Source organism: Nematolebias whitei, chromosome 16 (genome assembly GCF_014905685.2).
Source record: "Nematolebias whitei isolate Nwh7 chromosome 16, NemWhi1, whole genome shotgun sequence".
NCBI classification, from domain to species: Eukaryota; Metazoa; Chordata; class Actinopteri; order Cyprinodontiformes; family Rivulidae; genus Nematolebias; species Nematolebias whitei.
In genome coordinates, this window is record NC_056513.1 from 42556993 (window position 1) to 42564492 (window position 7500).

Below are 7500 nucleotides of genomic sequence, written 5' to 3' on the forward strand. Positions count from 1 at the left end.
ACCGCATGATGTTCACAGTTGGACCGCATGATGTTCACAGTTGGACCACATGATGTTCACAGTTGGACTACATGATGTTCACAGTTGGACTACATGATGTTCACAGTTGGACCGCATGATGTTCACAGTTGGACCACATGATGTTCACAGTTGGACTACATGATGTTCACAGTTGGACTACATGATGTTCACAGATGGACTACATGATGTTCACAGTTGGACTACATGATGTTCACAGATGGACTACATGATGTTCACAGTTGGACTACATGATGTTCACGGTTGGACTACATGATGTTCACAGTTGGACTACATGATGTTCACAGTTGGACTACATGATGTTCACAGTTGGACTACATGATGTTCACTCTTCCTCCCTGTGGTCTGACGTGAGCTGACCTAAAGTAAAGTTTGTCTCTTGTTCTGTTCCCAGCTGTGATGAGAGGAGCTCCTCCAGCACCTCCTGTGGGGAGGTGAACAGACCGAGCCCAACACTTGGACTGTGTGGGACGATTCGTTGAGCCATTGGGAGGATCTCACACACACGCACATCGACACTAAACCAGCAGCTCCCAGCAGCTCCCAGCACTGTGGTGAACACAAAGCTTTGGCACAAACCGCTGACCTGACGTCTGCCGAGGCCAACCATCTACGTATCACGACCAAACTCTGGACCATTCCAAAATCTCTGCATTCCAGCTTTTGTTGTTTCTGAATGGACCTTTGATGAAAACGTTGATGGCTGAGATCTTCATACTTCTTCATACGACTTTTCTTTTTGGTGTCAGATAATTTGTTGTGGGAAAAATCAGTAGTTTATAAGTCAAAGTGACGTCAGGAGGAATTCCTTTGAGATGTTTCTGCACAACTTTAATTCTGCCAATGCGGCGCTCGTTAGCGGTTCTTCTTCTTTTTGATTAGCTTTTGTTGTTGATGGCCGTTCCAGTTGTGCCAGGTGAGGGTGTGTCTCCGTCTTCACTGTCCTCAATGTGCCAAACCTGCAGATCCCAGGAACGATGCAGTGTTCCTTCCACAGCCTGCGTTGCTAAACTGACACGTGCACTGTGCACGATTAGGATTTGTGCACCTAACACGTCAAGATGTCTTTCCCATGTTTTCTGATGTTTCTGCAGGTCGTTTCAGCCCAGCATGGTTTGTTTACTGGACCAGGCTCAGGTGATTTCTCTACAGGTTTGAGAGCCCTTCAGACCAGTTTACACGGGGATGGTTTGTCGTGTTCTCCAGAGCTCCTCTTCTTCCAGGGAAGTTGATGTAGAAGCTGTTTCTTCTGCTTTTGCTGCTTTAATGGAGGACTGAGGCCAGAGAGGGACAGGGTGTTTATTTGCTATGCAAGGAGCGGTTTGTACAGACTCTAGATATAGAAGCTAATAGAAAACACTCAAGTGCCAGAAAAACTAACTACCGGACGGAGGTCCTAAAATGTACTTTAAAACAAAACCCGAGCATTAAGCTTCACAGACTTGACTCCATGATGGGGAGCTGGTTGAACCCACAGTCCTTTCTCAATGGTGCAGCGCCTCCTGCTGGTCTTTGCCTTATCTCATCGGTACCAGTGCTGCTCCTCTTCTTCTTCTTGGATTTAGAGTGGACACAAAGTGAATATAAACTAGTCTATTTGAAAGATTCAATAAATATTGTATATTTACTAAGGAATTTATTAATCATAGACACTGATTTATTTTTATGTTGTAAAAAAAAATGTGTTCATAGGGAGAAAAATAAATAGGAGTTTAACAATGTTCTAGTGGGTAAGCTGCGGTCCAGCAGAGCTGCACATCTGGATGTTGGACCAAACAGGTGAATCCATGCCGTCTGTTTGGTGTGTGATGAAGAATGACAGCTCATCATCATCGTCTTGGACCTGCACTTCCTTTTATTGGAGGTACTCTCACCTGCACATCTTCTTGCCGACTAGAGCGAGAACCTGTGGTCACTTGTTGTTATCACGTTTTATCTTTGAAATGACTTCAAATAAATATATTCCTGTTGGGGATAAAGGGTACCTGCAGCATCCTCCGTTTTTTCTGACTCATCTGGGTTTTAATACGTTTCTTCCACAGTTCCTTCCAGTAGTCTTCCCACAAGGCAGTGAGGTAATATTTGAGGACCTTCTCAATCACACCAGCACGTCTTCCATCGTTTGGGATTGGTCCATCCAAAGCCGGGGCTGAGGTCACAGATGTAGTTAAAAAGTGTCAAATTAACACTTTTGTTGGTTAATCTTATGGCCATCTTGAATTGGATCGACTTAAAAAGTTGATCAGTTGTAGATGTACATTAAGTGAATACTTCTTGAAAGTTTCATGAAAATTAATCTCATAGTTCATGAGATATTTTGCTAACAGACAGCTGACTTCAAATAGTTATCTTTTTTTAAACAAAGACACTGTTAACACTAAGAAAATGTGTTGAGAATAAGCTTCAGTTACTCCAAACCAAGTTTTAGGCCGATATGTGTAAAGTTGTGTTATTTTAATCTGTTTATTAAGCTCAGTTGGCTGTGGTGGCCATCTTGAATCAGGTTGACTGTAAAAGCGAATTATTTGTAGATGTGCATCCAATGGTTACTTTCTGAGAGTTTCATTAAAGTTCTTACAGTGGTTCATGAGATATTTTGCTAATAGATAAATGCGCACATGGGCCTTTAGAAGACGGTAAAAAAAACCCGTGAAATTAATGAATTTAAAACGTTGGTTACGTACTGTAACCCCAGATTCTATGAGTACAGGCGTAGCCCTTTAAGAGCTTTCGCTTGGTGGGTTTATCCCGTTATGCGCAGCATAAGCACTGAAAAAAATTTAGTCCACGCCCACCTGCTGTGTGGGCCCCACCCGGTCCGTATAAATTACGTTAAGAGCGGGAAATCGGCTCTCAAATAACTTTTCTTCAGCCATTCAGGAGCCAGTGAGGCCCGACGCTTAAAGGGCTACGCCTATACTCATAGAATCTGGGGTTACAGTACGTAACCAACGTTCTATTTCGTAAAGGCTTCGCCCTTTAAGAGCTTTCGCTTAGTGGGTTAAGGGCGAAGCAGATGTGGTCCTCGCCTCACTGGGTCCATTCGAACACCGTATGAAGCAGAAACTTGCCCAAAAAAGTCTAATCACTCAGCTCCCATGTGCGTAATTACGCATTGCGTAATTATGTGTGCCATGCACAGACGCATGTTGTGTAACTATGCGTTCTGAATACATGAACGCCCCGGAAAACTTCAACGGGGAGGGAAAAATGCTGAAAAGAGCCATGAACCAACCGTTTTACGGCTGAACCGTATGAACAGATTAATAATAACAAGAGAGTTGATTATTAATCAGATGAACTGATTGGTAACAATAGTCATGAACTGATTAGTGACAATAGAACCAAATACCAGTCACAACTTGTGACTGATAACAACATCTCACACTGTAATGCATGCAGACAGATGTGAGTAAAACGGAGTTCCATGAAAACAATAATATTCATTCTGTAAACACTAAGGACAGAATGTGTCATGGAACGAGCCATCACATCACCTAAATAAAGGCGAATAAATGAGCTGGGCGCATTGACATACCATTATGCAAAGCAGTCGAAAAAGCGATACCCATGATAGTGTGCTCTGAGGTTGACGGGAGGCTCTAAATCTGATGCTCTGTAGTCTTCAGAAATGGCCTCACACAGCCAGTGGGACAAGCGCTGGGTGGATAACGGGCGACCTGCAGGTGCATGTCTATAATGCACAAACAGATGTTGACGCATTGCAGCTGTGCACGCTATGTAACTTGTCAACGCCCGCACAGGACAGAGGAGATAAAAAGACGTTACTTCTTCTGATCTGTGTGAAGGGGGGGGGGGACGACCCCTCCAACGATATCGCTCTTGATTAAAAGAGCTTGTGATGTATTAGGCATAAAAGCTGGGTTGATCTAAAATCAGCTGATCTGCCGTCAGCCTGAATTCTGAGACATGACGGAGCGACAGAGAGGGCAGATAAAAATACTCACTCTCTTAGCGGATGTTAAAGCCAGCAGCAGGGCTGTTTAAAGAGACAAGAATTTAAGTGGAACCTGATCCAAAGGCTCAAATGAAGCTTTGATCAGGACCTGCAGGACCAGTATTAAATCCCACTGGAAACAAGTGGGTGTGAGACAGGCCTGCGTCTCTGTACCCCTTTTAGAAAACGTTTCATCAGAGGATGATAAAACCTGTTCTGTCTCAGAAACCTTCATGTCAGGAAGAGATGGCTGCAGCATACGTTTTAAACGTGCTGGATGCAAATGTCTGTCCATCAGCTGCTGCAGAAAGGACAGCATGCCACCTAAAGAACATGAGGAGGCCTCTACACCCTTCTCTGTACATCAGCACTGAAAAGCTGTCCGCTTTGATGTGTACATCGCTGTGGTAGATGCACCACGAGAAACCTGAATTGTGCGCACTACATCCTGTGGGCAACCCATCCTCTCTAAGTGGATTCGTTCAACAGCCAGACCCACAGGTGCTGGCCTATTTCTGGGTAACTCCTGGTCGCTCCTCCTGCCTGGAAGGAGAGCGTCCTCCCTCTACGGCAGTTTCCACGGGCACCCCGACAGCAGGTGTTTCAGGGCTGGGACCCATGGTGCACCCATGCGCTCGGGGCCACCAGGAGAGCTGTCAATCCCTCCTCCTGAGCTCGGTTCAAGAACTGTAAGATCAGAGGAGGTGGAGAAAAAACATGTACAGAAGCATTTTGGGCCATGGACTGTGGATAAACGCATCCACCCCCCAGCGGTGGTTCGTCTCATGGGCTCAGAGAAGCGCATAATTGACACTGAGCGTTTCCCGTGTCACAACAGGCCCACAGCCACTATATCAATCTGAGACAAAATGCTCCGTCAGAGGATGATTAAAGGTTGTTCTGTCTACGACAACTTTGAGACAAAAAGAAAAACACGGTTGCAGCATACAATAGTCGTGCTGGACACCAGATTTCTGTCCCTCGGCTGCTGCAGAAAGACAGCATGTCGTCCAGTGGACATGAAGTGGCCTCTACGCCTTTCTGTACAGCAGCATTGGAAAACTGACCACTTGATGTGAACAGCGCTGTGGTGGATGCAGCATGTGACTCCTGAATCGTACGCACTACATCTTGAGAGAAACCCATCTCCTCAAAAAGATCCGCACAGCAGCCAGACCACAGGTGCTAGCCTATTCTGATTAATTCCTGATCGTTCCTCCCGCCTGGAGGGAAGCGTCCCCCCTCCACGGCAGGTTCCACGAGCGCCCTGATAACAAATGTCGTAAGCCTGGGAACCATGATGCGTTCACGCACTTGGGGCAGAGGAGCTGCCAGTCCCTCCTCCTGAGTTCGGTTCAGAAAACCGTGATACCAGAGGGAGAGAAGAAGGTGAAAGGCATTACGACCACAGGTTGTGAGCAGGCACGTCCACCCAGCAGTGGATCGTCCTATGGCTCCACGATAATTATAATTGACATTGAGCGTTCTCTCGTGTTGCTACACGTCCGCAGACGCTGGCAGGATTCTACCGTGTCTGAGTCCTAGTTCTGGGTGGAATACATGAGATGTACCCACTCCAATGGAGAACAGATTGGATGTGTCCCACACAGCATCCGTCTCACAATGTGGCACATGGGTTGAAAAATGCATACATTTCCTGCTAGTATGTGTGCAACAGACACTTGCTGTCTGAGAATCAAAAACTCTGATGATTCTGCAGCTCAAGGTCAGTGTTGAGTCACATTCAAAGATCCCGTGCGACACTCCAAAAACATTTAAAAGGCTGCTGTGTGGAGAGCCACAGCGGCTCCACAGCTTATTAAATGTGTGTGACGTAGATCTGCTGACGGAAAACAGCTGATATCACTCAACCGGTTCACGTGAGTTGCACTGCTGCCCCCTGTCTGTACAAGCTGCTCAGCAGCCGCAGGTGTCCAGATAACGCAGAATTAAAGCGGCTCGGGGCATAATGGGGTGTTGTTTTTCACAGCTCAGAAATTGACAATCTAGAATAAATCTCATCTTTCCGGTTCATTGGGACCAGGAAGTGATGAGAGAGACCTTGCGTTTCCTCTCCATCTGAGACTCTAGAAATTACATTTAAAAAATAATTTCCTGAGCTTCTACTAGAGGGGACGAGATCTGTTCATAAATGACAGAAAAAACGTCACAGAGTTCCTCCACACCGGGGTTTGAGCTGAACTGCAGCGTGAATCCCGGATGAAAACGGTTCGCCCATCCGTCTGGAGGCGCGCGTTCATTGCCACCAGTTTATAAGCTATAAAGCGGGCACGCATTTATGCTGTGAAACTCACATACATGCTGATGTGAACTGGAGCGCGCTGAGTGAGAGAGAAAAAACCCACGCGCGTCCCCGAGGATGCAAGACGTTGTGTTGCTGCGGGAAAACAATTCATGTGTTGTGTTCACGTTGTGTGCCGCTGCTCCGTGTAACGCTCGGAAGCGGGTGCACATATGAGCCGACGCGCCCTGAAGGGTCGTGTGCGTGCGTCCTCATGCGACGCTTTAAGCCAGGATTGCCACGGGGGCGCGCGTTGGCACTGGTGCGGTAAGGAGGCACCGTGCGCTATCGGTGGAGCGGGGTTACCACTGGCTCGGTCTGCAGAAAAACGTTCATTGTTTGCTGCGGGTCACGTGAACTTTTGAGTGATTCCACGAGCTGCAATATTAATTCAGACAAAACCCCTTCTTCGACGATGTATGAGCAGAGCCGCTGTGAGGCTTGTGGGGCTGCTGACGCCGCGGGAGCACGCGTTTGACACCACTGCAATGACAAAACGTGTATCGCTTCTGCCGGGAGCGAGATACGTTGCTGAGCTCGTACAGTGGTCTCACGTTAACGTAGACGTGAACGGCGGGCACTGAGAGCTGCGTGCGCGCTTTCATGCCGCGGGGGCGCGCATCGGCACCGCTGACAGTGAATGAAAACAACCTTAAAAAGGCTCATTCGTGATGAGTGTGTGTGATGGAGCCGCTTGTCAGATAAACCATGCTGACAGCCTGGCTAAAAGACACTTCATCATAAAATGATGTTATTTCACAGTGTCATCAACACACCTCCAGCGACCGGACACCTGGTTACCTTCTGTTGAGCTCTGTTTGTTGTCCTGGAGGGCCCCCTGTTGGCGAAGTCCGGGAAAAAAAAAAGAACTTCCGGCTGCCGGGGACGTCTGACAGGAGGGGCTGGCGTAGCAGAGCTGGGGAGGCGTTGAGCAGCCGGGGAGCTGCTGTGGAGCATCTTGAAATGATCTCTCGCTGATGAAAAGAGGATCACCAACCGACTCCTGCATCTCTCCTGAGAGGAAGGTGGAGTGACGAGCCAGGAGAACCTCTGGGACCTCGTTCTCCAGCTGCGATGCGGGGTGGCAGACAGCAAAAGAGGTGCACCGGTTGAGGATGACATCAGCTGACCTGTAGACGGAGCGTACTGCAGGGGCCGGTCTTGTGCGAAATTCTGCTCCCCCGTGAAAATCTGTTCCCCC